This window comes from Xiphias gladius, chromosome 8 (genome assembly GCF_016859285.1).
Source record: "Xiphias gladius isolate SHS-SW01 ecotype Sanya breed wild chromosome 8, ASM1685928v1, whole genome shotgun sequence".
NCBI lineage: Eukaryota > Metazoa > Chordata > Actinopteri > Istiophoriformes > Xiphiidae > Xiphias > Xiphias gladius.
In genome coordinates this window covers 30,258,924-30,276,350 of record NC_053407.1, presented here as the reverse complement: position 1 = coordinate 30,276,350, position 17,427 = coordinate 30,258,924, and positions in this window count along the sequence as shown.

Below are 17,427 nucleotides of genomic sequence, written 5' to 3'. Positions count from 1 at the left end.
GGTAAAACCAGCCCGAGGCCAATCCAGCCTCTTGACTGGTTAGAAACGCCGGTTGCCGATGTGCTTCAAATTGCAGGAGCAACGAGGTCGTCTGCTTCTTCGTCCGTTCAGTTGATGACGTGCCAAAATACACGATAGAGACATCAAATCCAGACATTTCCAGCAGATAAAGACAAGGCTCACAACCGACTACCACATTAAATGTAAATGTCAGATTTTGGCATCAGTCTTGCAAACGGGAGCAGCTTCGAAAAACACAGCGAGAAAACCTGCGGACGGAAATTAGTCTTGCGATATACGTGACTCCGTGTTGGCCCAAATAAAACGAGATCTCCCTGTTGCCTGTACTGACCAGATCAGGACAAGTATGTGTTGTTCGTTTTTTGAAAATACTCAACATTAACCCGAATTAATTAGGAGTTTAAATATGAAACCAAGATGAACTAAAATGAAAACAAAAATCTAAATAAACTCAGCCTAAATTCACCATTTCAATCATGATGCTCAGTGTCTTTCATTTTCTTTCTTATTAGCAACACATTTCCAGGAGACCTCTCAGGGAATTATTACAGGACTGATGAAATAAAGTGTTGCCTCAAAATATTTCACGTTCTGTGTCAATGCTGATAACTGTCTGCACCTAAATCCTACAACTGAAAACACAAACTTGGAGCTCCTTCTTTCTAATTGCTAAGAAGAAGAAGTGTTTTAACAGTTCATCGCCTGGAGTCCACGTCGCAGACTGATGAGATCTAATGAGGACGAGGATCAGAGGACTCTGCCTTTAGTTTATCTCAACCAACTGGCTTTGACCGTTTTGCCAGTTTTTTTTTTTTTTTTTCTTTTTCCACATCTGGTTCAGCTTCACAGATGTAGCAGGCGGCAAAAACAATTCCAACTTCTTGTCCCAAAGTTGCGTCTGCAGGAACAGCAGGAACAGCAGGAACAGCAGGCAGGGGTTCAAAGAGTTGACAGTTATCCTGCTCTTAAACACACATCACATCCTGGGAGCATTTTTTTTCTACTGGAATTAATGTGTAAATCAGTACAGTGCCTCTAAATTACGTTCTATCAAGTCACAGCTCATATGAAAATCTTGTTGAAGTATCTTCAAGATGTCTGTTAATTGGGCTAGATTTGGCCTACGGTGAGGACGAGACCAGGCTTGTGGGGGAAGTGAAAAACGTGTCTTTGACGAAGCTCAACGAAGCAGATGGGAGGATTCAGCCTGACCCAAAAACCTTTGTGTAAAAGACAAAAGGAACGCTCGGGGCCACCGTGTGAGTTGCAGTTTGGACTCACTGTTAAATATCAGTTCCTTAAAATACTGTTAATTTACCCCTGAGAAGACACCAAGCACCTTAATCTAAATTTAGGTGTTTGGTGTGGTAGAAAGAGATTTCTTAATTTGTCCGTTAATTTGAAAAAGGCAAAAAAATCATTCCTGAAAAACACTTGAATTTCAAAACCCCTTAAATAAGAAATTGAGCAGAATTTTAGGGGTACGTGACCCCCCCCCACTTACAAATTCATTTGACACGTCCAATAAATAGTCAAAGTTGGGATCTGGGTTGTATGGAAGATCAAAATATTTTCAGGGGAAACATAATGATATTTGAAGGGACTGTCATATTATTGACGTTTAAAACATTTTTCCCGACTTTGGAGCGAATTGATGGATAAATGATTGGAATTTAATCTGGACTAAGGGTTTCCTAAGGAGTTGAGACCCTTCGAAATTACAAAATAAAACCACTTTTCCATCGTTTCCATGAAGAAGGCGTTCACACAGAGGCGTGAATCAGAGCGGTGCAAATTCAAAAAGCTCCACTGGTACAGTTGAAAACAAAATATGACGCAATGGTTACTGAGTTCATCCACAAATGACCCAAAATTCCAAAGTTTCTTTTCAGCATCCTCCATCCACCTTTAGCGACCTACCTGTTTCCTACCGAAATGGACTTGAAGACTCGTACTTTACTTCTGCCTCAAAGTTTTTAAGTTCACAGTCTTGTATTTGCAACTTTCTGTCAAAGAACCAGGTATTTTCTAACGCAGCTCTTGATCTTTTGTATGGACGATTCAACCAGATGAGTTTCGTGTTGATCCAAGCTCCACAAGTGCTTCAACTGTGAGTCACCTAACGTCGTCTAGGGGAACAATGAAAGGGACCTGTACTACGGGAACCGGGGCCGCCCCAAAATAGTTTCTTCCACCACGTCACAACTCTATTGATGAAGGTTGTTGGGACTCCATGCGGCCTGATATGAATGTCTCACTACTCGGGGGTGAAGAAACGTACTGCCAGTTTTGTGCAGGGGGGGATATAAACTGCAGTTTTCATCTGTAGTTTATATTCCCTTGAAAAGAAGCTAGAATTTTCTGTTTCCTGCTGTCAACCAGGTGATCTTTGCACAGTCAGTGTCATTTGTGACCAGCAGTTTGACAGGAAACTACACGTCGGAGATTGTTCTGTCTGGAAAGAGGATGACAAGCGCCTTTTTCTCTTAGAGTGGAAAATGAAGGCACTTGCTGCAGTAGGAAGAAGGTTAACGTTGGTTATTTGAATTCAGTCCTCGTGTTTCCTGACAGCAAAGTGTGAGTTTAACTAAACTGTGCTTCAATGGTAAATAAACCACTCAGTATTTGTCCTTGTTGGAATTGCACGGCCACACTACGCAGTTGTAACCTATTAGGAAGCACAAAATAAGTGCATGGCTAAAGGCGCTTTTAGAGAGCCGCTGCTGGAGTATTCATTTGTTCTGAAGCACTCCAGGGACTTTAGATCTGACAAATGACACACGAAGAAACACGGAAGGGAAAACCACTGCGTCTGTGATGCTCCGACAGGTGGATAGCACCTGCAGATAAAGCTGCACGTGAAGCGTTTGAGTCAGGGCCACCAAACAGGGGTCGAACTCACCCGAGGAAACGCGGGGTCGACAAAAAAACTCATTCTCATGAAGATAAACAGGATTTTCATTATTAGACACCACAGTTCAGGTCGCTGGTAAAAGGACGGACGGTCGCTGTGTGGACCAACAGCACACATAAACTTGTTGAGCCCTTCTTACACCAATGACAATGTCACGAGTCTATTTATGTAAATTTAGATTCCTAATGCACAGGTGTACAGCGAGGTGCTCGCGTGACGTCAGCTAAATCCCAGTTTAATCACCGTATGCCGTGGGTAAAACCAGACAAAGGTAATGATTGAAATCACATTTAGTCATCCCTTTTGTATTGTTAATCGTTTTTTTATTATAAAAAGGAAGAAAAAGGTTGTTACTGTGTGTTGTTTTCATCCGTCTCTGTTCTAATTGGAAGCACCTTCATGTTGAGACCTGTCATGAGTTCACTGTATCCATGTATCCATCCTATTCAGGATTCTGTCCCCGGAGGTTAAAGCCCCTTTTGCTTCAACCGCCCCCCAGTGGTTTACCAGGTCCTTGCATGTCCGTGCTGGGTTCACTTCGACACAGGTGTGTGTGGAATTAGGCAGAGCTCCACGCTCATTGAACAGCAGTCGGCGCAGCGTCTTTGTGCAGCTTCCTGAAGCCTTGTCGCCACAGCGAGGTTGTCGGGTTTAGTACCAATACGCCTGTACAGAGACCAGAACCAGAACCTGCGCTCATCGGAGAGGCTCCTGACAGTCTGCTACGACCTGCAGGGTGAGAGTCCAAGGAACCGACGGGCAGCGTCTCTGGCTACAGCTTGGGAAACGCTATTAGTCAAGAAATACTTTACGACTCTGCCTGAAAACAAAAAAGTCGTTTTTACATTTCTGTTTTATACAAATTACATGTACAAGATACAACCTGTTAATAAGTGAGCTTTAGAGGTTTAAACTGGGCATAGCAAAGCCAGCCCCCTGGTTCCCGTCTTTATGCTAAGCTAGGCTAACCACGTCCTAAACACACAGACATAAGATTGATGTGGATCTTCTCATCTCACTTTCAGAAAACAAAGCAAATACACATATTTCTACAATATTATTACTACTAACTGTATTTAACTATATTGAAAAGCCCCTAGAATTTAGAGAAGAATTACAGTAGAACAGTTTGTTGATCAGGATCAGATTTTTGCATCTTGTGCCACACAAGTACATTATTAAAAAGTTCATTATTAATCTGTGATATGGTATGTGGTATATGTGGTATACATCAGCGTAGTGTGTGATTTGAGTTTGCATATGCACCGTTGGTACAGAAGAAAGTCCAATTTAGGAGTTAAAAGTTTAGAAGAGACTTCTCCCCCCCCGGGCAGCCAGGCTAATCATGAGTGACTGCATTAATGGATGATTAGTGACTTTACGCAGCACCGGGGTGGTTCACATCCAAAAAAACACAGAAAATGGATAAATTATAAAAAATTAGACGACGTGCGACACATACAAAACTGTGAGTGACGACAGCGAAGGGGCTGCATCAAAATTAAACACCAGCAGTCTGCTCCCAGACATGTTAGGAGAGCTGCTGGGAGAGTACATTAACGCACTGTGACGCGCCGTCCTCCCCACTCTACCCCTCTGCCCTTTTATTTAATCCCTGTGGGCTCTTCTGAAACCTTGACACAGTGAGGGCCCTCACTTCCGAAATACAATACTTAAACACCGGCGGACTGCCGGCACTTGCACGGGATCGGCGAAATCAGGTGGGTTGATCCAAGACACATTTATCTTGAAAGCCGGCCTTTAACGGAGCAGATTGAACAGGGAGAGAACAGAGGACCCAAACGTGGAGGATGTGAAAGCGGGGGAAGATCAGGCACAGCACCACGACGCATCAAGGCAATCGGAAGACGTGCGCTGGCGTAATTAACGGGCCGAGCAAATTCAGCAAACTACAATATCAAGGCATATTAACTAAATAAACATTTTCTGGAGCTCAGTCTGACTCTGCAGGGAGCCGATGCAATAAACAGACACATTTTAACCGTCTGTCATCATGTTCATTCAGTCGCGTGACTGTACTTTAATGTGTGATATATTTACATGATTCACACTTCCCCTGAAACCTTCGGGCCAATAAATCACTTCTAGTCTCATTTCTAGTATAAAACATTGTAATCGTCCCCTGGATGATTAAATAAGGACTTTTCAAACAGACTGTCAGTAAATGCAGACGCAGATATTTAAATAAAAACAAAATGTTGCTGCTGATGGAAATGGTTTATGTGTGTTCAGTGTCTGAGCATTTATGTACATAAGATGGTTTACTGATCTGTACGCAGGTTACGTATGGAATAATGCAAGTCTTATTAATATGCAGATGCTTATTGCAGGGGTCTCATACTCGCATTACTGTACCTGGGGGCCACTCGTCAGGGCGTCGCTCTGAGGGGGGCCGCTCGATTTCGAATTCAAACATGAATTCACACTTAACATGTTGCAGTTTACTTTGACTTCTCCTTTCATTTTGGCCACGACTGTACCGCAGAGTGACTTCAGACTCACAATGATGTGTAAGGAGCAGAACGGGAGGCGGAGCCTTCAGTCGTCAGGCTCCTCTACCGCGGAACCATCTTCCAGTTTGGGTCCGGGAGGCAGACGCCGGCTCCAGGTTCAAGAGTCGGCTTAAAGCCTCCTCTTTGATAAAGCTGATCGTTAGAGCTGGCTCAGGTGAGCCCTGAACCGTCCCCTAGTTGTTCTGCTCCAGGCCGAGGCTGCGGGGGAACTCCCATGATGCACCGAGCACTTCCTCTCTCATGTCATTCGCTCTCTCTGTCCTCTCCAGGTGTCTCTGACTGCGGAGCTTCATGGTCTTACCAGTGTCGTTATTACTGGCACTGCTGTCATTATTTATAACACTATTACACCTGGAAGTATCAAAACAATATCATTTGAAATGGATATGTCCCATTTTGAAGACGCGTCCCCGTCTCCCTCCCTTTCCTCTTGCTGGGAAGAAAGACATAATGTGATGGTACCATGAGTTCAATGATTGACTGTCACTGGCTCTCCCTTTGTCCTCGCGCTGCTCTGACACCACCCTGTCCAACAGAAACTGTCGGGAGGAACCGCTTCCGATGACCCTTGTGGTTTCGTCACCCAGGGAGTTTGAGATGGCGGAGACATAACGGGTTGGACAAACTCTGGACAGGCAGCGGGGCGCTCAGAGAGGGAAACCAAGGGTCTGACTGTAGCTCCATTTACTGCCGCCCCCCCCCACTCTCAGAGGGGAGAGGCATGGGAGAGCACAATGTAACACACTGAGACTGTGAGTGTGATTGGATCCGACTGGTGTCCTCCTCGTCGCTGTGATCCCTCCATTAATGGACGAAGGCCTCCTCTGACACCTCTCATCCTGGAAGGAAAACCTGAGCTGACTGCCAGAGCTCGTGAAAGGCAACACCTGCGCAGGCACATTCACACGTGGAACTGCTTTTAGAGGCACAACGAGCCGGTCCACGGCCCAATGCGCAGCCGCCGGTCATCCCACAGTAAGAGGCTCTCTGGTCTCATTATCCACTATCTACAGCACTAGTGGCAGCTCACCTGTTTCTATCAGTGCAGCAAAAAAAATGAACTTGAGCGATGATAATGATAAGGCTGCAGCTGAGTGCCTTCGCGGGACTTCGTCCGACTTCACTCCTCCCGCAGGTCCGGTTCCCGGCCACCGCTGTCACGAATTCAGCGGCGTGTCACGGACAAACAGTTTCAATTACTTATTCTGTCTCATGAGGTCCAACCAGCCTCAGAGGACACATAGCTCACAGCGTGAGGTTTATCCCGCTTCCGATTTTGTCATTTGTAAACGCTGTGGTCATGTTGGGTTTGAAATGGGAAATTTTTTCCGCATCTCAGACCCTTTCACGCTGTGCGGTAAAAGCAGAGCATCAGCAGCACAACAACAGCGGCAGCAGTCGTCCATCAGGGTCACTCTGAGCGTCACACCACGTCTGTTCAACCACAGTACTGCTGTAAATTCAGAAATACACCATCACATTCACGGCAGTTATGACCATTAGTGATAAGACACAGACTCAAAATATGATTCGTTTTCATCTTTATCAGAGTGAGTAGCTCCTTCATTTCCTCTGTTCTCGGTGTTGTTCTCATTGTTCTTCTCGGTGTTGTTCTCGGTGTTGTTCTCAGTGTTGTTCTCTGTATTGTTCTCAGTGTTGTTCTCAGTGTTGTTCTCAGTGTTGTTCTCATTGTTGTTCTCAGTGTTGTTCTCGGTGTTGTTCTCGGTGTTGTTCTCAGTGTTGTTCTCATTGTTCTTCTCAGTGTTGTTCTCATTGTTGTTCTCAGTGTTGTTATCGGTGTTGTTATCGGTGTTGTTCTCTGTATTGTTCTCAGTGTTGTTCTCATTGTTGTTCTCAGTGTTGTTCTCGGTGTTGTTCTCGGTGTTGTTCTCAGTGTTGTTCTCGGTGTTGTTCTCGGTGTTGTTCTCAGTGTTGTTCTCATTGTTCTTCTCAGTGTTGTTCTCATTGTTGTTCTCAGTGTTGTTATCGGTGTTGTTATCGGTGTTGTTCTCTGTATTGTTCTCAGTGTTGTTCTCTGTATTGTTCTCTGTATTGTTCTCATTGTTCTTCTCAGTGTTGTTCTCGGTGTTGTTCTCTGTATTGTTCTCTGTATTGTTCTCATTGTTCTTCTCAGTGTTGTTCTCGGTGTTGTTCTCGGTTTTGTTCTCTGTATTGTTCCCGGTGTTGTTCTCGGTGTTGTTATCAGTGTTGTTCTCTGTATTGTTCTCAGTGTTGTTCTCCATATTGTTCTCGGTGTTCTGTTTTGAGTGCATATTTTGTCATTTTTACCCACACTAGTGGCTTGGCTCTAGGTATGGCCGTGCCTGTCTGTTGGTCAACCCCTTTGGTCCAGACTAAATAATCTGACAGTTATGTGACGGATTGCTATGACATTTCGTACTGACATTCATGGTCCCCTGAGGATGTCCCCGAGCAGCTTTGGTGATCCTCTGGCTTTTCCTCCAGCGCCACCATGAGGCTGACATTTGTGGTTTTAAATGAATGTCTTGACAACTTTTGGGTGGCTGGCCATAAAGTTTGATATAGACATGTACATCAAGCTCAAGATGAGAGAGTAGAAAGGAACAGAAAGGACTGAATATATATATGCGAGACAATTATTTACTCTAGCACACAATAAGTAGTGTAACTATCAACCAAAGTGCAGCAGTGAAGTCCACGTGTCCCCAGGTGTAGCATAATCAGCAAAGAGTCTACTGTTTGACTCTGTACTTGAAGCCTCCGGGCAGCACGTTCGGCGTTCTTCGGCCTATACAGTAGGTATCACCGTGGCATGTCAAGGACGGCGAGTTTGTACGGGAGCCGATATAACCAGCATAGCGGTTAGCAGTAGCACTGAATGACGAGCCCCGAGGACAGAAAAGCGCGTCGGTCTCCACCTGCACAGCTTAAAGCTAAAGCTGGTAACGAAGGACTGACTGGGTTTGTGAGTCTGTTAAAGGTTGTAATGGTTCCATCTTGATCGCTGGCAGTTAGTTTGGTGATCAATAAAAACAAAAGGGAGGAAAACGATACCTTCCAAACCCGAAACAGGATCAGTAGGAAGACTTATTAGTTCAGCACTAATGTGTGGGCGCCACTTACTCAAACATGATAAGAAAGGGTACATACTGTGTGCAGGGTGCAGCAGACAACAGCCGCAGTTACAGGCCAGTCGGGTTTGTTCAGACTTGTGTTTAGTTGCGACAGTGAATAGAGAAAAAATGATTCCACACCTCCTTTGTGGTCCCTCATTACTGCAGCACGCAGTCAGGCAGGGTGTGATTTTAAAGGCTGCCTTTGTTCACTGTCGCATTTGGAAGCGACATCCGAACGTCCCTGACAAATTCTACCATTTTGTGAGGATCCAAAAAAAAAAAAAAAATTCTTGAGCCTTGCTGCATTTTGTTCACACTTGTTCTGCTTGAATCGACAGCCACATTGTTACATAAGCCACTGTCTGTCACACTTCTGGATGGTTCTACGTCAGACTTGCTTTGCTCATGTTTGATATTTTTCTGAAAGTACCAACAACGCACAACACGAGATTAGATTGGATTGCTTTTTGATGCTGCCTTCTCGGCCAGTCTCTCCCGAATCAGAGATTTGAAACTCACTGAGACTTTGGCCTGGCTGGGCATGTTGTAGTGACTGAATTGAAGAGAGGACTGTCCACGAGCTGAGCAGTGAGAAGGGGGCCTGCCCCTCCACGGTGGAGGGTCTTTGTCAGGAACTCGAGGAGGGAACAAGGAGGCCGAAAGACTATATGTACGTCGCTGCAGGAGATATTTAATGTTGATTAAATATACATCCGCCACGCTGAGAGGATAGGTGTAACCCCCTGACTTTGGAATGCCTTAGTTTTCACAAGCTACTTGATCCAATTGATCATCTTAAATTATTGATATTGAATCACTGTCAAGTTTAACTGGGAGAATATGAATCCTGAGACTAATGTGACGCGATTCTGTTGGAGCTGTTACAAAAACAAAAACAGAGTCACTCCCATTCACGCGCTCTTAACTTTCACCCACATACAGTATACGACTGTAGGGCTAGGTGTACAAAACACAGTAGGGCGCATCAGCATTTAATGTTGGCTTTATTTTTAACCAACACCGATCCTTTCAAATACGGCCGGATCAGCCCCGGTACCAATCCTCAGGTTTGGCTTGGGGCCCCTATAAAACAGAGGAAGACGATAAGCTGTATAAATGTGAGGTGGTGCGTTGTTCTGGGATTATCGCACTGAACTAGACTTCAGTACCTCCTGAGGTGGGTGTGAGGTGACGGACAGAAAACAACGTAACGTGACGAAGCGCTGAACTCAGGCCAGAAAAATCAGGATGAAAAGTGAAAGTTTTGTCCTATTTACTGTGATATCGATTCAGAAAACATCATTACTTCAGTTAAAAATATAGTTGTTACTGATGTCACATTCATTTTGTGTGCTCTCTTCATCTTTGAATCTGTCTGGAGTTTCAGATTAAACTCCCACGTCGCCCCCCCACCACTCAGAACCCTGATTTGACAGCTTGACAGAAGGCTTCTTTAATCAAATAGTCTTTAGCCAGCTTGTGTGTCAGATGTGTCACTGACGATTTCCGATCAAACAAGCTTCGATAACGTCTGTAGAACAGGCAGCCGGCCCGTAACAGCACGTGCAGCCGCTGGACAATATTGTGGCTTTCACTTTAAACCCCTGGGGAAAAAGGCAGTGTGTTTGGAGGAGAAGCAGGTAGACGGACGGCTCCGATTAAAAGCACAGTGCATTCTGCTGCGTTCAGCCTCCCGTGAGTTTAGCAAGAGGCAAATTTTAGATCACCAGAAGAACCTGAAACTCTTTTACTGTAAAAAGGTGTCACTGCTCGGATGTGCTGCACAGTGAATCAAACGCACCACGTGCTCCTGTCTGCAGCCAGAGCTGCAGCACGGGAGGCAAATACTGACGTTTTTCATTAACTCTCCCTTTAGGCTTCAACCCTCAACACATTTTCATCAAAGTCCGTGAATTGGGTTAATCTGACCGGAATCCTCACAGTCATCAATCACCCACTTTCTCCAGTTAGAGTTGTTCACCCACTGCACATACCAAGCAAGTTTTTATCCTCTTTCCGGTGCCGCCGGCTGCACGTGTGGATTTGTGCCTTTTTAACTTAACCTGGCCGTTCGTTCACGCCAAACCGAAATAATCCCAAACCAAAAAACGCTGATACGATTGGCAAATGAATCGATCAACAAAAAATTAATTTGCAAATATTTCGAAAAGTTATGAATCTGTCATTTTAAATAAACAAACAAAAAACTAGCAAAACAAGACCTACGTCCTGCCTCACCATTGTAAGGATTCGTAGCTATTGTTTTGTCTTATGTGGTCGTAAACTGATTTGGGACTGTTGGTTGAAAATGGCTCTCAACAGCTGGTCTTTTTGAGATCGTTATTGGCCTTTTTCACAGTTTTCTGACATTTTATAGACCAAACATTTAACTGATCGAAAAAAATCCTAAACAGATTAATCAATAAATGGAGAAGTCATTAGTTGCAACACTACCCAAGTGCACTTTATTGCATTACCCAATAAAGTGTGCCTGCCATTATTGTAATGGAGAGCATCAACGTTATTGCCCAGACTGCAGGCAGATATTACGGACTGAATAAGCTACACACAGTGTCGGGGTCACGGACCTGGTGGGTGGACTGGTTTGCCCCCTCTGCAGATTTAAACAAACAAACCTTTACAAGTGTATTTGTACATAGTACCTGAACAAAATGCTACTGTGGTATGGTGAGGAACACGCACTGCTCCCAGCACAACCAACCTCTCACCATCTAGGCCTACACCCAAGGCATGTGGCGGTGCAGAACTGCTGCAAGATGCATTTCAGCCAGTTATTCCACCTCCTCATCAAAGGTGGAGCTCCAGCCAGGGTTGATCTCGTCCAAGAGTCTTGTTGCATTGCCGGTGAGAGAGCGACCTGCCGCCAGCCGAGCCTCCAACTTGGAACTTAACCAGCGAGGAACATTTCCAGTTTGCTGAAGGGAAACGGAGAAAGAGCCAGGGGAAAATGCAGCAAAGCAGGACCAGGAGCCCTGCATCACCAGCAGAAATGCATATGGCGACGAGGATGACCCCGGGTCCACAGGGGAGCGCCTCTCCTGCACAGTCTGCAGCCATTGGTTCCACCAGACGTGTGCAGAGGACAGTTTTTTTCTGATATGAAGTCTTTTCACAGTTACAGTTTGCTTAACACATGCTTTTGAAAATGCTTGTTCCATATGCCTGACTGTTGCTGATTATAGACGTTTAATGAAAGTTTTAAAGACCTTCCACGTTGTCGTCTTGTGTTCATGCAGATCTCGTTTCAGAACTTTTGTCAGCCTATGCTGTTGCCTCTTCAATATAATCCTTTTTGAAATGATTTTATTATCTTTAGTAACTCAAACGTTACACTTTGACTTCATTATGTGTTTATTATTAATGTTGCTGCCTGAAATCTGACATATTTATAATACACTTTTAACAGGTTTTTTGTGTCAACTACGTAGTTTAACATCTGATAAAGACAGCAAATACAGTGGAGGCCTATTAAATTTAATCACCACACATGGGTATGCACATTTAACCCTGATTAGTTTGCTTTGTATAAGTCGAAGTGTTTTTTAACTGGTGTCCCAGATTTAAATGCTGTCGAGATCCACTGCCTCAGCCCGTCTCCAGCTCTTTGTCAGTCCTCCCAAGAAACGTGTCTCCCCTCACCTGTTTCCACGGATCATCAGCCCTGCAGTTCCCTGGGCTCTACCCACCTGCACCTCCTTCACTAATCAACTTTGGACTATACACAACGTTCCTCAGTGTTCGTCCGTTGCCTGCATCCTGTCGTCTGTATCTGCCTGTTTGTCTGCCAGCCTGTCTACCTGCTGGCCTTCTTGCCCACCTGTCACATGTAAGCCTTTTATGTGTTATTAAAGCAACTTGACTACTTCGGCCTGCCTTTCTGTCTGCATTTGGGTCCTCTTCACCTGAGCTGTTGTCGTCAACCGCGACAAGCGCGAGCTGTCCCAGATTAGAAAATCCACAACTTCAAGGGAAACGAATATGTGGGCCATTTTCCCGCTGAGTACAATATCTGAAAACTGTCTTCTGATTGAATAAGGAAACATCCTGGGGATTTTATGATTTGAGGTGCTGATATAATGTATTGGCTTCATATGTTAATTTGTTACACAAGTCAGAAAATGCAAACAGTGTCCCACATTACGCTAATCCAGCCTACGTGTTATTGTAGTAAAGCTGTACTGACAGATGTGGTAGGCGTTGAGGATTGTTATGTGCCAGGATTATACCTGAACCGATTTTGTGCGGCAAAACACGGCGTGAAAAGGCACCAGATTTGATAATTCTGTGCAGTGCTTGCGAAGTGTGGGCGAAATACCCGAATGCCTTCTGTAAATGTACATATTTTTATTGTTTTGCCTTGCAGGCTAACTCTGACTTTACTAGATGGCTCAGGAGCGAAAGCTAACTTTCTAGTCTGTCAAACCTTGTACTAGGTGTCTGGAGAAAATGATCATCTAAACAAACGCTTGTGTGATGCATCGACCTTATCAGACAAACTCTCGCATTTGTTCGAGTGCTCCGGCGGCATGAGCTGACGGCGTCACGTAAGCGTTACGAACGTTATTTTGCGGCAACGTCACCAAACGTTTAGAGCGGTTTTTATCAGATTTGACTGGTGATCCTACACATGCAGTTTTTATGTCTGGATAAAACCACTGAGAGATCTGAACAGAATCCAGATCAGAGCCGTCTTGTCAGGACCCCGAGATAACGGCACTGAAATTGTTGTAATTTTCCCCCCTGAGAGTTTATTCCTTTACCCACCACATTATCCAAGGTGTTTTTCATCTCTCCCAACAAAACATCCAATCTACCTTCAACTTAAATAAATAAATCAGTGTTAATTATTTCTTAATCCCTGTCACAGAGTGTCAGTGAGTCCAGGGGGATCAATGGTCTTGTGAAATTCACAACACAGAGGAGACGCGAAGGTCATCTTCGCCAAACGTGTGCACTGTTGTAATTTAAAAACACAACCCTACAGTCGGCGTCAGATTAGCTCCACACCTTCAACACTTTGTGTGCCCGAGAGATAAGCTGCGATATGCTCACCCCTTATTCACTCAGATACTGAAAGTTAATGAAGTTTCCCCTTCATAGTGTGACTCAGGCTGAAGTTAAGTGGGTCAGAACTTTGAACAAACCGAAAAGATTTTTTTTTTTTTTTTCATCACTGGCTCAGTAATTTGTGTTGGACATGTCTGACTCTTTATCATACAGTTGAAGAAAATATTCTCAAATATGGAAAAGCTGTTTCCAATTTGCCGATGAAAAGTGAAGGGATCCAAACGAGGCCCTCACAGACGCGTTTGGTCTTCAACCAAACTTTTTTTTTGTCATTTGTAAACAGACTTTCTGCTGTGTTGAATGCTGTTTGAAGAATCGTGTAATTTTTTGAATCTCACCATCCAGGTAGCAGCCAAGTTGGTCAGATGGCCTTGGACGAAAGCCCTTCTGTTAAAAGGGACAAAAGTTGGTAAAATTATGATTTTAAATGACTGCATTTATTGTACATATGTGAATGGCAAATGGCTGCATTCATTTAAATCGGATCTGTCAGAGCAACTAATAAAGACGCACGCAAATTCTCGCAAACTTTCAAAAAGCAGCTCACGATGCCTGACAGTTTTCAATAGTCGGTGCTACGGACCCATTTCACTCGGTAACAAACCCAGCCCTAGTTCTCTCTGGTCTATCTCTGTCTGATTGGTGTATAGATATGATGTGTGTGTGTGTGTGTGTGTGTGTGTGTGTGTGTGTGTGTGTGTGTGTGTGTGTGTGTGTGTGTGTGTGTGTGTGTGCGTGTGTGTGTAGGAACTAAACCCTGATTACCTTTACACTGACTGGTTGTGTTGACTTCAATATTTAAAGCATTAACCAGCATCTTGTCCAAACCTTAAAGTAGTGCCACATTGACGTAAAGGGAAAAACACATGGGAAGGGACCGCATGAGCCCCTGTCCCTGCATCAGTCCCTCGACCACCTACCTACTGTGTCACCCTCCGGATATAAAAAATCTTCTCCAGTGAACGTATTCCAGAAACCAAAAAAACGTTGGCATATTTGGTAGACTTCATGGTTGATACATAATGTTGGCCATATAAATACAGAAGATCCTTGAGTTTAACAAAGCCTGCCAGAAAACACCAATCGCTCACACTGTCCTTCATGGCAGACACCTAGACTTGCTTGGATGTAACCAGTGGCGTCAGCTACAAAGAGTTCTTCACACCTACACAATCATCTTGATTTATTCAGCAGTAGAAGGTGTCTAGATTTTAAGCCATGCTAGCAGCACGGCTCTAGGGTAGCCATGTAGGTCAGTTGGTCCACCGCTTTGGTCCGCAATGAAATATTTCAAAAACTACACGATGGATCGTTGTGAAATCTGGTTCGGACATTCACGTTCCCCAGAGGATGGATCCTAATGTGACTTTTCCTGTAGCGCCACCATCAGGTCAAGTTTTTTACATATTCAGTTAAATATTTCAACATCCCCTGGATGGACCGGCACAAAACTTGCAACAGACATTCATGGTCCCCAGAGGATCAATTCCAGTGACTTAGGAGATCCTCTGACTTGCCCTCTTGCGCAACCATGAGATGAGCATTTTTGGGTTATTACTATTATTGTTGTTGTTGTTGTTGTTGTTATTTTGGATTATTATTATGTCCTGCTACCTGGGTACATGGTATGTGGGACACTATGTCAAGATCCTGGCATCTGTTACCCTGAATCTTTGGTCACATTCTCGTGAACACAACATTTCAACAATACGTGGTGGAAAATTATCACCAACAATGCGTGTAATCTGTTAACAAGTGTTGTGTCTGTCGCCAAAGCCTGATAAATCTTATTCCTCTGAGTCACGGAGCTCCATTGTTGTCGAAAAACTATTAAAAAACACAAATGAGTCACTCTGTTGCACTGGGTGACATGTTCCTTCATCACCGTGAACACACACACTGTTTATTTTGACTCAGTCTCATTTCAAATTTTTAAATTACTGATGCAAAAACACATTTACCAGTGATTTTCTTCACTGCATGTGACTCCAGGGATGAAATAAATCCATGTCAGACCCAATTATAAGTTTTAAATCAAGCTGAAAATACTGATTCTCCGGTTCAGGGAAAAGGTTGCGATGACACACAGGGATTAAATTCATCCACACTCACTCGCCAGTTTATTAGGTACACCCAGATAAAACCGTGTTCCTAATATTTTGTCAACCTTAATTCATATAAATGGGATGGACAAAATATTAGGAACACCTCTCAGTGTAACCCGGTACAGTTCAACAGCACCGACCTCCAAGATGACCACTGAAATAAATCAACACCTCTTTGAAACGGAACATCAGAATGTATATAATGAAGGGAGGATTTACTGCAGGCCTGTTGTATTAGACTGCATCAGTTTTATCCACGTGTACCCAATAAAGTGGTGAGTGAGTGTATGTGTCACGGCAGTCCTTTTGTATATGTGGTCCAGTATTTTCTGATCAGGTATCTGACAAATGAGGTCTATTATTATTATTATTATTATTATTAATATCATAACACAGCAGTGACGCAGAAATTAGAGGATGATGATTAGATGATTGAATAAAATACTGAACTATTAAGCACGTTTGGCACAGGCACTGCACCAGCTATGAAACAATTGGAGCTAATAATAATTGAAGCTTCCTCCGGCGGGTCAGGCTACAGGTGCAGTGCAGGGCAGATGAAAACTGGTTGTCAACCTGTGACTGACGGTTCGGGGGCGCGGTAGGTTTATTACTGCAGTTAAGGGGCTGTTTTTGTTAATGTTGTCAATGTGATCATGATTAATAAAATTGTGTTTGTGGCATTCTGCGTCCTAAGCAACCGCCTATGTCGCCTATGCCACAAGCTGACACACACACACACACACACACACACACACACACACACACACACACACACACACACACACACACACACACACACACACACACACACACACACAGTCTTTCTGTACCTGTGAGGACCCTCATTGTTAAAAAACAACATTCCCCAGCCCCTAATCCCTAATCTTAACTCTCAAAGCGAGACTGTCCTCAAAATGTAGAAATGTCCTCACTACAATGGTTTAAAAATGTGCAGGATAGACACCTGAAACGAAGGCAGTTAAATTCATGTGTTCTTCAGTGCTTCTTGGACCTGATTTCTGATGACACAGTTATTTTGGTACAGCTGTTACAAATGCACATAAAAATAAACAGTGAGTGAACCTGGAGTTTGTTTTATGAAAGAAAAGGTAGGAACAGAGAGCTGTATTATATAAAGTCCAATAAAACAAAGTAACCAGCTGCTCTTGGCTTCAGCAGCCAGTCCCAAGAAATGCACCGCTATGAGACAGAGCTTCGAAGCCTGTATGAGGCTGAGTGGGGGGTGAATCTGAGTTCATCCTCAGTCTGTAAATCAGAGGTTTGTAGGGTCAGCGGGGCCATGCTGAACATCTGCAGTATCAGCTGTTCTCCTGGTGGGCCGATCGACCTGCAACCCAGCAACGCTGATCAAAGGTAAACACGAAAACCCAAGCTGTGTGGTAGGCTGAACGATAATGTACAGGTGACAGGTGTGTGTGTGTGTGTGGGTTGTAATCTTACTCATTTCAACGAAAAACTTTTTGACTTTAGATTTTCAGAATCAGAAGGACAATGTAAATTCAAATTTGATTCACGTTTTGATTCGACAGCTGGAGCTCTTGGACTCGGGGTCCAAAACGTAGATGCCCTAAGCCACGTAAAAGCAGCCACAGGTACTGTGCTCGGGCAGGAGGTGCTGCCTCGAGGTTACAAACCTGGCTCTG